The sequence below is a fragment of the Pipistrellus hanaki genome (assembly GCF_964339955.1).
Source record: "Pipistrellus hanaki genome assembly, chromosome: 1".
NCBI lineage: Eukaryota > Metazoa > Chordata > Mammalia > Chiroptera > Vespertilionidae > Pipistrellus > Pipistrellus hanaki.
The window spans coordinates 44,954,135-44,969,288 of record NC_140503.1 but is presented as its reverse complement, the minus strand read 5'-3'; positions in this window follow the sequence as shown (position 1 = coordinate 44,969,288).

Here is a 15,154-nt window from a genome sequence, read left to right as displayed (position 1 = left end):
GCTGTGTTCTAGTGATGCCCAGAGTGACAAGGGCTCTGAGCCAGACTCAGTCCTGGGGTCCCAGCCCCCTCATACTGCAGGGGCATCCAGGGTGGAGCAGGAAGGGTGAGGTAAACTGGGCTTCCGTGGGCAGGAGGGAAGATGAAGGAGGGTAAAGGGCACGGTCCTTAGACCTTCTCTGCGAAGTGAGAACAATGCCAGGTGCCCACTGTTAGCTGAAAGATGGGAGGGCACAGGGCATCTGAGGAGGAGCAGAGACCTGGCTGGGTTCTTGGGGAGGAGGAGGGCTGGAGCAAGGTCTCCAAGGACGGGAGGCAGGCTGGGGCCAGTGGTTGAGCAGGGAGAACATTTGGGACCTAGGCACCCGGGCAGGAAGAGGGAGGTGGAGAGAGAGGACCAGGAAGAGGCCTGAAACGGGGGGAACAAGTAGTGGCAGGGGCCACAGTGGCGCTTGGTGGAATCAGGGCTTCATCCTAAAGGAAGGAGGGGACAGGAAGCAGAGGAGGGACACATTCTTCATGCCTGAGAGTTCTCCGTTTGGGACCGTGAAGCAACCTGACAGCCCCAGCCCCGGGGGTGCATCCTGGAGGGACCCATGTTTGCTGGATACCCTGATACTGACACAGCATCTCCCCTAGTGGGGGGCTGTTTAGGGAGGGAAGGCCTTTGCACCCAAGTTCGCTCCTCACTGTTAGGCAGCCTGGCTGATTGTGACCACAGGGGGCAGTGTGGTTCCACAGACACTAATACATAGGCCTTTCCTGTTTCCTTGAGGGAAAAAAGAGGCATTTCATTGGTGGGCAAACAAATGTAAGAATCATAGTATTAAACAAGTTTATACCTTAAGATATCTCTATGAGCTGTCTTAGGGCCTGTAAGATTCTCACGTACATTGGATATCTCCAAAAGGAGCATACAGTATACATTCTTTTTGGCCTCAGAACCTTTTTTTTGTTTTGTTTTGTTTTGTTTTGTTTTGTTTTGCTAATCCTCACCCAAAGATATTTTTCCATTGATTTTTAGAGAGAGACACATCAACTGGCTGCCTCCTGCACGTGGGAGCACCCAAGCAGGGCCGGGGAATCTGCAACCAAGGTGCATGTGTGCTCTTGACTGAAATCAAACTCAGAACCCTTCAGTTCGCAGGCCAATGCTCTATCCACTGAGCCAAACCAGCTGGGGCTCAGAGCATTTTTTTTTTTTTTTAAACTCCAGTATATTGTTCCAAAGATCATACCCTGGGAAACTTTGTTCTAAAGTCCTACTGGGCCAAAGCCGGTTTGGCTCAGTGGTAGAGCATCGGTCTGCAGACTGAAAGGTCCCAGGTTCGATTCCGGTCAAGGGCATGTACATTGGTTGCGGGCACATCCCCGGGAGGGGGTTGAAGAGGCAGCTGGTCGATGTTTCTCTCTCATCGACATTTCTAGCTCTCTATCTCTCTCCCTTCCTCTCTGTAAAAAATAAGATATATTTTTTTAAAAATTAAGTTCTAATGGAATTATTGACTCCCCCTTCCCACCTCCTTCTTCTTCCCCTTCCCTCCCCCTTTCTCCCTTCTCTCCCCCTTCCTCTCTCCCTCCCCCTCCACCAGCACACGTAGCACACTCTGTCTAGTGTTACTAGGTAATATTTCGTCTGTGCAGCAACCTCATCTGGCTCGCAGGCAGGGATCACATCTTGTCACATGTAGCTTCCCCAGCATCAAGTTGTGGGCATATGAGATATTTAAGAAAGATTGATTGCCTGGGTGATAAACTTCAGACCATGCAGTGTGCAACCAGTGTTTATGACCTGGGAATCTGCTGTTTTGGACTCTGGCTGATTTAAATTGGAATAAGCAATAATAATCAGTTTGTTCCCAGACAGTTACCACACACCACAGCTGCCCTCTCCTCTCCTTCCTCCCCCCTCCATGTGGCCCCACCTTGCCACAGGGCAACACCATAGCTAACATACTTTCTCTGAAAATTGCATTCCCAGAGTTCCCTTCCTAAGTCAGCTGCAAGGAAATGCAGCTTGATCCTCAACGTCCTGCAACCTCCTGGTAACACTCTCTTTTCAGCAAAACCCGGAAGATGGGCTTCAGCAGGAATGGGGTTGTTAATGAAACATCGAAAGGGCCTCGGAATGCTCTGAGCTGGTCCCTATAAATAGTGCCTCTGGCCCAAACCCCAGTGGCATGTGAACATCACCTGGAAGAAAGGGGAAAGGCTGGGGGGTGGAGGGTTTCCTTAATAAACCCAGGCTTTCCTCCTCCAGCCCCGTCACCTCAAAAGGCCACCTGAAACTCGACTCCCAAATCCTTCTTCCTTCCTTTTTCTTGCCTCATAAGGCCATGCAATGAAGTTGGGGAAAAAACATACGCCATAGGGGGCTTTGGACTTCAGATGGACATGGCTTTGAGTAAGACATTTCGTTTCCAAGCCTGTGGGGATATATACTGCTTTGCATTTCACTCGCCAGCACCTATTTTTTCCTCCCCTATCAAAATACAGCAATATTTTAAGGGAGTTGACCTCAAGTCAAGGGTGAGCATGATTGGTCCAAGGACATCACTATTTCCCCTGCCGGTGACTGGTTCTGGAATGGACAAACAACTTGGGCTGGCCACGGAGCTTGGAGGAAATGTCTGCTGGGGGTATTGCCTGTCTCTCCTGTGTCAGTGGAGAATGAAGCCCATTCTCTGACCACAAGCAGAGCCAGCCTCAGGATGGAGCCTACCCCAAGGAGGGCAGAGGGAGGATAATCAAAGGATCTCTCCGGTGATTTTGCTGATTCTTCCAGACTTCCCAATCCCTAACCAAACACATTCCTTCTGTTAGGGTCACCGAAAAAGGAACACACGAAGCCAAAAGGGGTAAATAATTATAAATTTATTGGGTCATCTGGATACCAGATGGGCTGAGCCCCAAAATGGCGCCGGCACCCAAAGACGGAGAATCCGAGGTTTTTAAAGAACTCTTGGTGGGCTTTATCTGGTCAGAGAATTCTCTGTGCAAGTCCAGGTCCCAGGAAGGTCTGGAGGGGAGAGATAATGCTTTTAGTAAATGAAATATGGTCTAAGTGAAAGGGAGTGTCCATTGTGAAGTGGCCTAACGGTCAGTTCCCAGGGGAGTGTACCGATTCAGTTATTTGATCAAACCTAACGCCTGCCACGTTTAAGGCAGCCTTAGTTGGATTTCCTGCCAAAGCACCGTCACTAACCTCAGATAGCAGTCAGGTGGGGGAAGGCCAGCAAGGGTTTGGTCACCCATTAGGTGCTCAGCAAAATGTTGCTTCCCTGTCCCCTCACACCTACATGAAAGCAATCTTGAAAATGTGGTCAAAGAAAACCCCATTTCTTCCACTTTCAAGGCTTAAAAAGTGCTGTCTTATGGGCCCAACATGGTGCCAGACGCATAGTAGGTCTTCAATAAATATTTGCATGACTCTTAACCTGTGGCACACCCCTAGAGTATGATGTAAGTGATGCCTGGATTCCAGTTTATGGCTTGCTTGCTCGATGGGGGTGGAAAGTGGTAGCAGAGGTCTCAGTCCAGTTTCCAGACTCTGGGATGAGCAACTGGAGTTTGGATCCTTCGCAGCTTCCTCCACCCCCAGCCTCCATTCCTGCTCTCTCAGAGAGACATCTGCCTCTGGTAAGCTAGAGGCAGCTGTGGCCAATCACCTACAAAGCAAACCATCCGGGGAATGTCTGGTATGTAGAGTATGCAGTGTGGTGTGTGGGTTTGGCAAGGAAACCCTTAACTATTTTGTCTGGAGGCACTGGCATGAAGCTGAGGACCCCAGAGGGTGGATGGTAGCAGGAAGGAGTGGGACCGTGCTGCCTCTTTCCCTTCCAACTGCACAGCACCGTCCCTGGCCTTGTCTGCTTTGCTCAGGTGCTGGTCCCCAACAGAAGTGGAGTTGAGATAGAAGCAGCGGTAGCAGCGGGGGGGAAAAACAGTTCCTTGGGGAGGGGAACCACTGAAAGCTACTGGAGAAGAGGGCAGGGAGGAGGCTGAGCTGCTGTATGACAGGCCAGCGTACTCCGCCTTCAGTGTCTAGCTCCTTCGCTTTGTGCAGGAGACAGAATTGATACCATTGGAATGAGCTAGTTATTCAAATAGAAAAGGAGCAAAGGGAGAAGCCAGACATTATAGGCATGGTGTTTAGGCAGCTTCACCAGGAAGCTGCAAATTTGCACTCCCAGGGAATCACAGGCCCACTCCCTGCAAAACATTGGAGGGAGGGACCCAACCTAGAAAGATGTACGCCCGGTAAAGTGGGGGTGACATAGGGAAGGTATTTGTCTATCAGTCACACCTCAGAACAAAGATCATGGACCAGAATGGGCTTGGCCATGGCAAGCGCACAAAACTTTGGGAATGCATAATCTCCTAAACAAAGGAGTTCTCTCCCTCTTGTTGCTCTTGTTGCTCTGGTGCTCTTGGCTCGCGCTTGGCTTCCTTGCATTTTCCCATGCCTCCTCCATAGCCACGTGGGTCCTCAGACCTACATGCAATGGGCTAATGTGCTATAGCAGGAAACACAAAGTATGCTGGGCTGGACACTGCTCCAACATAGAAAGGAAACTCTGGACAATGACTGTGATTTTAGCTCTGCTGAAGCCCCAGCTACACTTCTCCTATGACTGGACTGAGGGAAATGGGACCTTGGAAACTCAGGGATGTAATTCCACAGAAATAAAATTCACATGTGAGCTTCAGAAAATTCTTTGGGCTATCCCAAGAAAACCACCCCCATTAGAACCTCTAAATGACCAGGTGCCATCTGTAAGCTGAGCCTGCAAAACAACGGGTGCAGAAGACTTTGAAAGCCCAGCAGTGGTTCTCAACCTTCCTAATGCCGAGACCCTTTAATACAGTGCTTCACATTGTGGTGACCCCCAACCATAAAATTATTTTCATTGCTACTTCATAACTGTATTTTTGCTACTGTTATGAATCATAATGTAAATATCTGTGTTTTCCGATAGTCTTAGTCTCTACTCAACCGTTCTCAACTTGTTGAGAACTGTTAGCAGGGTTGCCTAAGACCGTCGGAAAACACATTAGAAAGGCTGAGAACCACTAAGGCATATTAAGGATTCAGAACTGCTGTGAGGGGTGTTTTTGACAATGAAACTTTGGAGGGCACACTGATCCTGAGTTCTCACACAGACCATCCCAGTGTGAGCTGAGAAGCAGACTTACTAGTATGTCACCGTCTTAACCAGGGGTTGACAAACTTTTCTGTAAAGGCCAGGTGGTAGGTATTTTAGGCTTCTTTGGCCACGAATAGCATCTGTTGTTACATATTCTTTGTTTTTATTTTCGTTTTTTACAACCTTTTAAAAATGTCAAGACTATTTTTGGCTCCCTGGTTGGACAAAAGTAAGGAGCAGGCTGAATCTGGCCTGTGAGCATCAATTGCCAATGTAGACATCACTGGCTTTGGAGCCAAGAGAATTGCTGCACATCCTGTTTCCTCCCTTTTCCAGCTGTGCGCTCCTGAGTAAGCATCCTTACCTTTCTGAGCCTCAGTGTCCTCACGGTAAAATTCTTTCACAACATACTTGCTGCTCACCTACTACCTTCCCAATTAGAAAAGAGTGTTTCTGTGGCTGAAATGAAATGCAAAAGTCTGGCACATGGAAGGAATGCAGCCTAAACCAGCAGTCACCAACCTTTATGACCTCCCAGACCACTGCTGGCCTAAAGCACATCAGCCATTCCTTGAACTCTAAGGTGGTTTGGGCTTCATGACAATTGCCTGGAGCCTGGCAGGGCTGTGTGAACAGCCCAGTTTGTGTGGGGTGGATCTTGAACACCTGTATTTTTAAAAGGCTTCCTCCATGTGTCTGATCTGCAGCCAAGGTGGGGGAACCCTCTGAGGAGTATCCCACGGACATGTGCTCCAGGTGGTCTGGAAGCCTTCACCCGTCATCCACGCAGATGGTACAGTGCTTCTGTGCTCATTGCCACCGGTGCCCAGCTAAGCCTGGTGTCCTTCAAAGCAAAGCCCTTTCCCCAGTCCTTTAAGGGTTACACTTATGCTCAAGGCACCAGCTTGGAAGACTGTTTCATGTCAAAATCAATCACAAGTGTTTCTCTGAGAGCCCCCGAAATGGTAGCAGTGACAGTGGCCAGATCCCTTGCCCTGACACATGCTAATGGACTGTTGTCTGACACATGAGTTAGTCCCTGGTCCTGTTTACAGATATAGAGACTGAGGCTCAGAGAGGTCACCCATCTGTCATAGGCCATAGGGTTAATCAGCAATTTTGAGAGAGAGAGAGAGAGAGAGAGGGAGAGAGAGAAGGCAGTGAGTGGCTGGGGATGATGGTTTCCTCTGTGATAACATTCCTGCTGTCTTAGTAACACTCCCCTTTCTGGCATTTTCTTTATGATCATGAGGTCAGAATAGCAGAATGTTTATGTTGAGAATTTCCAAGGGGGATTTTTTGTTTTTAATCTCAAAGGCTCATGATTAACTCTTATATAGGAAGCAAATTTCTCCTCTGATCATGGGGATTCAGAGTTGGGCAATTCCCAGCTGAAGATGCTCAGGTTGTCACTAATTCTTTGCTTTCCCCAGTAAGTATGTTCCTGAAAAGACAGGATAAGTAAAAGCATTACATGGTTTTATATGACTTAAAGGGGATTTCTCTGTGCATTTAGGTTTTAGGTTTTGGCTTTATTTATTTTTACCTTTTTTTAAGGAGAATTCTGCAAAGAGAAAATTTTACCTTTATTTGGTTTGTACATTTGAATTTGGGCACATTGTGTTTTCTTAATTATGTCTGTAATTTTGGCTACTGTTTCTTTACTGGTGGTTTCACAGATAGAGTTTTTACTGTGTAAAACTGGACTTTTAAGTAGCAAATATTTCTTCAGTACTGCTAGATTTGATACATACACTATCTCCTTTACTACCCTCAATAAATCTGCAACACAGATTGTATTGTCCCCATTTTCTAGATAAAGAAACTGAAGAGCAAGCTCTTTATATGCTAAGGGGCAGAGATGGCACTCCCACCCAGCTTGTCTGATCCAGAGCTAGCACTCGAAGTCACAGATCATGAGGTTTCTCTGATCATTGAAAAACAGAGACAGAGAACTCCATCCTCCACCCCTGCATCCCCTCCCCCAATGCCTTCGGTAAACCCAGGTCTAGGTTGACATGAAAGTGGTTTGCACTAACCCAGGACTCCTTTGGTCCAGTGAGAGAGGAGCTGGGTTGGACACGCAGAGACCGGCACTGTAGCCACCGGTGCCCAGCTAAGCCTGGTGTCCCCTCCCCACTCCCGCCTCCCCCAGCAGTGGAAGCCTGACCAGTCTGGGCGTGTCAGGTCCACACCCACGCCCAGGGAGGTGTATGTGAAAAGGAGTGTGCCTGGCCTAGGTGTCCTGGCAGTGCCCTCTGCCGCTGGGTCTCAGTTTCCCCTTCTGTAGAGTGGACCTGCTCCCACTGCCTGCCTACCCAGGATCTTAGTGAACACTTACATTGGTGTGAGTTGAGTTGCTGTTGCTTGTCACCAGATGAGTCCTGAGCAGTGTAGCTAGTGCCCTTGGCCCTTGAGCAACATGAGGGTTAGTGGCGCCCACCCCCAAGCAGTCGCAGTTCCTCATATAAGTTTTGTCTCCCCCAAAACTTAACTACAGTCAGCCAGCCCTTCGCATCGGTCGGGTCAACCAACAGCAGATCAAAAACAATACTTTCCATCAGCGCTTAGGACTCGCTGGTGTGTAAAACACAGTTGGGAATCTGCGGTGGAGAATGCAAAACTAGTTTTCAATCTACCATTTGTTGAATCTCCTGATGCAAAACCCGTGGAGAGGAAGGGCCGGCTGTATTTACTGGGAAAACTCCACGTTTAAGATGCCCCACACAGTTCCCAGGGTCGTCTGCATCGTGCGCAGCACAGAGCCGTACCTTGCGAGTGGTAAGTCTGCACCGGTTGTCAGCATCTGCGGTTGTTATTCTTTCCATGCCTGTTCCCCCAGAGGCAGTGCAATGCCTTGTGCTGGATAGGTGGTTGCAGAGGTCCACCAAACTGATCAGCAGAGGTGGCCTCCAAGGTCACCTGCAGCTCGGACGCCCCCCGACATAACACTGTAGCAGTGCCCACTCTCGGCATCCAATGTAGCTCTCACTGGTCCCTGTGGGCCCAAGACACAGGGCGTCATGATACTAGAGACAGCTGAGACTGACGTCAATGGAGTATAGGCTGCGACTAGAGCCCATCCAGGAATCAACAAGTGCGAAGGGAATTTGGCAGGACAGGAATCATGGAGGATTTTCCCGGAAAGTTTACAGAGTCACATGCCAAATCCTTATTCAGACCCTGCCCTGTAGCTAGGAGGCTGGGGGTACAGGACAGAGTGTAGGCTCAGAGTCCGGGGACCTGCCTGTGTGATTCTGGCACTGATGCCCTTGTAGGGGCTGGTGATCCCCTCTCCCAGCTTCTCTGCCTTCCCAGTCGCACGAGGGGGAATTTGGCGGATATTGGTAGTTTTCACACTGAATTTTCTTGGAGTCCAAGTTTTCAGGGGCCCAGGGGCCTCCTGGGCAGGAGCAGGTGAAAGGGAAGCTAAAAGGTCAGGGCCCCACAGAGCTGCTTTACGTAGTGGGGTTCTATGCGCAATCGCATTTGGAAAAGGGTTCTGCTCCTTTAAAAAGCCTTCAACACCAGGTGATCTCCAGTCCCTTCCAGCCCCGTGCATCCGGGCATTTCTGTGCCAGGCATGCTCCTCCCTGCTGGGGAAGCACAGAGCTGGAGACACACACACACACACACACACACACACACACACACACCCCACCTTAAATTAACAGATGACCCCAGACAGCTTTTGCTTATGTGGGTTCTATCTAGTGACATTTACCATTTTATAAATTAAAACTGAGGAAAATTTCAACACCAGAATACCCAGCACTCGTTCCATGAGTCAGTAGCCTTTAGAACATTCTTCTGTAACCCTGTGAGAAAATGCAAGTGAAAAGGCAAAGGACATCTCAGTATTTTCATGAAAAGAGTTTTGATCTCACAGCCGGACAGGGTTTGGGGTTCTCTCAGGCCCCGGGGACCCACTCTGTGAGCTCCTGAGCTAGGGTGCTATACTTACGCTACCTCATTTAGTTCTCCTACCTGGAAATGTAGATGATTATTATTCCATTTTACAGATGAGGAAACTGAGGCTGAGAAAGGTCTAGTAACGTGCCCTAGGACCTAGGTCAGTAAACTCATTAGTCAACGGAGCCAAATGTCAACAGTACAACGATTGAAATTTCTTTTGAGAACCAAATTTTTTAAACTTAAACTTCTTTTAATGCCACTTCTTCAAAATAGACTCCCCCAGGCCGTAGTATTTTGTGGAAAAGCCACACTCAAGGGGCCAAAGAGTTGCATATGGCTCACGAGCCACTGTTTGCTGACCACGGCCCTAGGTGACACAGCTACTAAACAGCAGGTCAGGATTCAACCCTGCTCTCCCTCGCTGACTCCAGTGCCTGCCTTGACCAGGACTTGCCCACTGGTAGGCCAGTCCCAGGAGGGGAGGAGCGGGAGAGTCTTCAGAAGGAGGGGCCCACAGTGGAAGAAGAGACCTTCCTGCCAGGGACCTTCCGCCATGAGGAGAAGCTGGAGTATCCAGGCGGAACCCGGCCCCATTCCATGATCACGCCAAATGGGCACAAACCTCTGCCGGTCTGGTCCAGGGGAGGGAGGCAACATGAGTGGTGCGAAGAATAGCCGAGAGGAGGCCTGCCGGTCAGTCTGGGCTTTGCCATCTGCCCACTTTGAGTGCTTGGCAGGGCACACCCAGTCCTCACAGCCCCCTCCCCTACATCTTCTCTCCCCCCCTCCTCCCCCCCCCCCCAGCTCCCCAGGCTAGAGCAGGGCTCAGGGCACATCCCCACTGTGCCGCCTTCCCAGCCCTGGGCCCTTAATCCTGGGTCCTGAATCTCAGGGTCGCAGTCAGCCGGGGATGGAGGACTGGTCTGCGCAGTTAGAACATCAGCTCTGTTCTGGCAAACCCACACCAGTCAAGGATCAGCCCGAGAACCTGGGGCTGTTTCCAGGACCATAATAGGTGATTTCGCTCCAAAGCCTGACAGTAGGAGTATCAGATGAAGTCCTGGGAGAGCGAGAGTTTTATATTAGAACAGCATTCCGTAGCTACTGCTGGCCTTCCGCTGGGAGCTCTGCTTCCCATCTCAAAGATGTCAAAGCGTTTTAAAGGCACAGGCCTCAGATTGACCCAGCCAGCCGGGCACAAGGGCAGAGGGACTGTGGCCGCAGGCACTCCCACAGCAGATGTTCAAGGCAGCCCCCTCCCCGACCCAGACCCCAACCTCAGCCTCTGACCCCCTCCCCCCCGATTCCCTGCTCTGAGGTGGGCTAGAGGAACATCAGATCCTGGAATTGGGGGTGCCCAAAGCTACCCTCTTAGACCTGTGGTTGGCAAACTATAGCTCGTGAGCCACATGGGACTCTTTGGCCCCTGGAGTGTGGCTCTTCCACAAAATGCCACGGCCTGGGCGAGTCTATTTTGAAGAAGTGGTGTTAGAAGAAGTTTAAGTTTTAAAAAATTGGCTCTCAAAAGAAATTTCAATCGTTGTCCTGTTGGTATTTGGCTCTGTTGACTAATGAGTTTGCTGACCACTGTCAGGCCTTTCTGTGGAGAGTGTGGGTGCCCACGCATTCAGGCGTGCCCCCCTCACTCAGACACCCGGCTCCTGGCACACTGTCTGGAATCACGGCCATGGCCAGGTCCCCTGGGGCCCACGTTCCCTGCCAGCAGGACATACTCTGCATGCCACCTCCCAGGCAGGGATGGTGGCACTCAGCAATAAAAAAATAACCCCAACAATAGCTCACATTGTGCGGCTCTCTAGTCTTCACTCTTCACCGCACATGCCCTGTCTCACTGGAGCTTCAGGGCGGAGTCCCCGGGTTGCAGCCATTGTCCCCGGTCAGGGGTGAGGAAGCCGAGGCCGACTGGGGTCAGTGGGGCTGTGTAAGGCCGCTCCCGGGAGAGTGGTGCTGGCTCCCAGGTCGCGCCCTCTCAGCCCAGGCTCCTCTCTGTGGTCTGGGGTTTCGGGCGGGGTGGGGAGCAGAGCAGCAGAGGCCTGGGCTGTGGGCAGCTGAGTGCCCCTCGTCACCCGGGTCTGCTCTCTGGCGGCCGGGCAGCTGTGAGTCCTCACGGAACCCTTCTTTGAGGTGGTCAACATACAAGTTAGAAGTTTCAGTCAGCGAGGCAGTCTGTCTGGTTTGAATTCTCTCTCCTAAAGAGGCCCCCCCACTGAAGCAATTCTCCCCTATTTCTGGGAGTGAGGGGCCAGCCCTGTGGACGAGGCTAGCGTTTGAAATGCCTCTTGTGATGTGATCGTGGCCACTCCACAGGTTATTTAATAACACGCCGTGGGCAGGAGCCCCTCCCACCGCAGCCTCAGGGTGGGAGCCCTGTGTCTGCCTTCCCTCGGTCAGGTCACAGGGAGGAAGGGAGCTAACCTCAATTGGGGAGCGCAGTGGGAATGCTTTTCCTGGTAAACCCACATCTGGAAAACAGCTCTCTGCCCAGACCAGGAATGGGAGAGCTGAGGAGTGGCCCCGCCCAGTGCAGGCCTGGGTGACCTCCGGGCCCTGCCCGTCTGCAGACAGGGAGGCCAGCCGGGGACTCTCCTGCCATACACGGCACAGGCCCTTCAGCTGCTGCAGGCAAATGAGGCCGCAGGCTGGCTCGCAGCAGCCTGGCGGCCCCAGGGGCCCCACGGAGCCTCAGGAGCAGGCGCCCAGGGGTGATCCAGCCTCAGAGGGCTCGGGTGCGGGTGAGAGGCGCTCCCTGAGGCCTGGCGGAGGACAGTGGCCTCGGTGCTGAGTCTGAGTTGGTGGGAAGACCAGAAGCCTCCGTGTCCTGGAGCAGCAGAGAGGACCCTCTGCCAATATCATGGTCACTCCTCGGAGCACGCCGGCTCTGCCCAGCAGGCACAGGGTCTGGCTGACCGTGGGACTCAGATGTCCTCACCTGGGCTCTCAGGCGTCCTGCCTCCAGGAAATACACTTTGCTCCACCCAGCTGCTTCCTGAGTCCTGGGAGCTCTCACTGAGGGACCCTGGGGTCCACTCTCTCCATCTGGACACAGAGCTGGTGGATGCGTCACCCTCATAGCTCCCCTGCTAGGAAAGGGCTCTGAGAATCTAAGACCCTCGCCCAAGCAAACTCCTCAGAGTTGTCCTGGAAAGCCAGCCTTCTGTTTCTAAAGGGCTCCCCTTTGTAGATCAGGGGTACTCCCCACGGGGGTGGGCTAAGAGCACACCGTGGCCTCCACTCTTCATCATTTGGGGGCCGGGGGCCGTTATGGTGTAAACCTCTCGTGAATCAGCCTCTGCGGCCCACAGCCCCGAGGAGAGGAGAGGCAGGTGGGCCGGCAGGTGGGTAGGCAGACAGCTGCGGGAGGATGTGCTCTGTCCCGCGTTGGGGGTGAAGAGCGTGCAGGTGGTCGTGACTAACGCCTGTGGGAGCAAAAGCGGCGATGAGGGCACCGTGCCACCTTCGTCCTACGGTGTGCCAGGTGAGGCCTGGAGGGGGAAGGGGAAGGTGGAGGTGGAAAGTGAGGAGTAAAAGAGCTGAGTTCAACGTGTTGGTGACTCTTGAGACAGCTCCCTGGGCGCCAGGCCTGGCCTCTCCCTGCTCCGGAGAGGGGACTCCAGTGAAGGTGTGGAGTGAGTCAGAGTCACTGGGTGCAAGTAACAGAAACTCAGGGGCAGCTTACGCAGAGAACACGTCTCTTGGGAGACCGCGGGGGTGTTCCCAGAATCGGCAGGAAATCTGGAAGGACTGGGCTTAGATAGGAACCAGGAGAGGCAGGGCAGCTGCCAACAGGTCAAGAGCAAGTCCCAGAAACACCTACCATTGCCAGGAATAATCTCTCGGCTGTTCCTGCATCTTGGCATCTTTCCTTCATGTGTCTCAGTCCCAAAAGGTAGAGATTACGTTCCGTCTCTGAATTCTGGCTGCCAGAGGGCAGGAAGCAGGACCCTCGCTCCAGGGACAGGCATCGGTTGTTCTCCCAGCCTCATAACTTGGCAGGAGAGCTGCTTCCGGTAGGGAATGGGCAGCCATTTTTCCAGGTGTTTTACCCCTGCCCTTGAGCCATGGAAAAGCTTGAGAAGGTCCTGGGGGACCAGGGCCAGGGGAAGGAACAGGTTAATGTTCTGGTTTCCACCTTTTCCGATGTGGCTAATTTCTTTCTTTCTATGGCTTTTGGAGAGAGTATCTTGTTATCATCTGTAGTCATGGAGATCCCACATGTACTCTAACAGATAGGGTAGAACAGTGGTCGGCAAACTGCGGCTCTCGAGTCACATGCGGCTCTTTGGCCCCTTGAGTTTTTAGCAAAGGCCAGCTTAGGAGTACCCTAATTAAGTTAATAGCAATGTACCTACCTATATAGTTTAAGTTTAAAATATTTGGCTCTCAAAAGAAATTTCAATCGTTGTACTGTTGATATTTGGCTCTGTTGACTAATGAGTTTGCCGACCACTGGGGTAGAAGAATTCTAAACAGAATCTAATGAGGACATCTCTGTAAAGGAATTTTAATTACCATAATTTATTAAATGTCTGCTGTATGTCAGGCACTGGGTTAAGTACATTTTTTTATGTAGCAGGGAGGGAAAAAAAAAACAACCTTATTAAAAAAGCCTGCTACACAGTGTTTGCTCTAGACTCACACTGGAAACTACCCAAATGTCCATCGACATTAGAATAAACAAATTATATTGCAGTATATTCATATACTGGAATGCCAAACAGCAGCATTCTGAGTGTGGTCTGCCCTGTGAGTTCCTGAGCTTATCTCAGGGGATCTGCAAGGTCAAAACTATTTTTGTAATAATGCTGAGACATCATTTGACTTTCCACTTTATTGACATTGTCCCTGATGGTACAAAAGTCATGGTGGGTAAACTGCAGGTGAACTAGCACAAGTCAGGGCAGTAACACTCGACTGTACTAGCAGTCATTGTGTCCTTTATCATACATTCTCAGCAAAAATGTGGTCATTTCACTTAAGATTATACCTTGATGAATCAGTAAAAATTATGAATTCTAATAAACTTCAACCCTTGAGTACATAGCTCTAATATTCTTTTATTTACAGATGACTATTGCAGTTTTATAACAACCTGAGCATCCAACTTATTTAATCAAAACAGCTTTGTTCTTTTTTTTTTTTTTACCTCTAATATTTTATGTGACAAAATAGGAAGCTTGCTTTATGCACCTCTCCTATGTAGCAAAGTACAATGGAAAAAGCATTTCTGTGACTGACTTGCAAGCAGAACTAGCCACTTCCTTGTACCTGATTCTCTGTGCACGTGGGTAAGAAACTCTTGAACTAACAATGGGATTGCTGGGTCATGGCGTACGTGCATGTTCAACGTTAAAAGAAAGTGTCAAACTGTTTTCCAAGTAGTGGTAAAAAATTATGTTCCTATAAGTATGAGTGTATATGAGACCTTGGGAATCCACATTTTCTCCAGAACTTGGTATTATCAGACTTTTATCTATTTATTTATTTATTTTGCCCAAAAGAATGGCTATAAAGTGATACCTTGTTGTGATCTTTGTTTGTGCTTTCCTAGTTATTAACAAAGCTGGATGAGTTCATTGGCCATATACTTTGCCCGCCTCTGCTAATTTTGAATCTGCCTAATCAACCATTCTCACAGAAAACTTGAGCACGTGTGGTATCAGCCGGGATGGGAGAGGTGGCTAACTATTACCATGTTTAATGTATTCTAAGATGCCCTCAAATGTAGATGCATCATCAATTTAACACATATTTTCAGGGGGGGGGGCGGGAAGAAATGTCACATGAACTTATACAACTTTTAAAAATGAATGTTAGTGTACATTTACTAATTATAACCACACACTATTTTCTTCTTTAATATTACCATTTCTAATCAACTCCAAGTTTTCTTTGTATTCACGGTCTAAAGGTTCTTTTCAGTTGAGGCAAATATTGTCAAAGAAATGTAGATTTATGGAGCCCATGAACTTGACCTCCTCAGCATGCTTCATAAAGACAATTAATGCCAGGTTTTGCATGCATTTTCTATTTGGTTAAGCTCGTGGCTTAATATTCTCTATAATTGAATTGCAT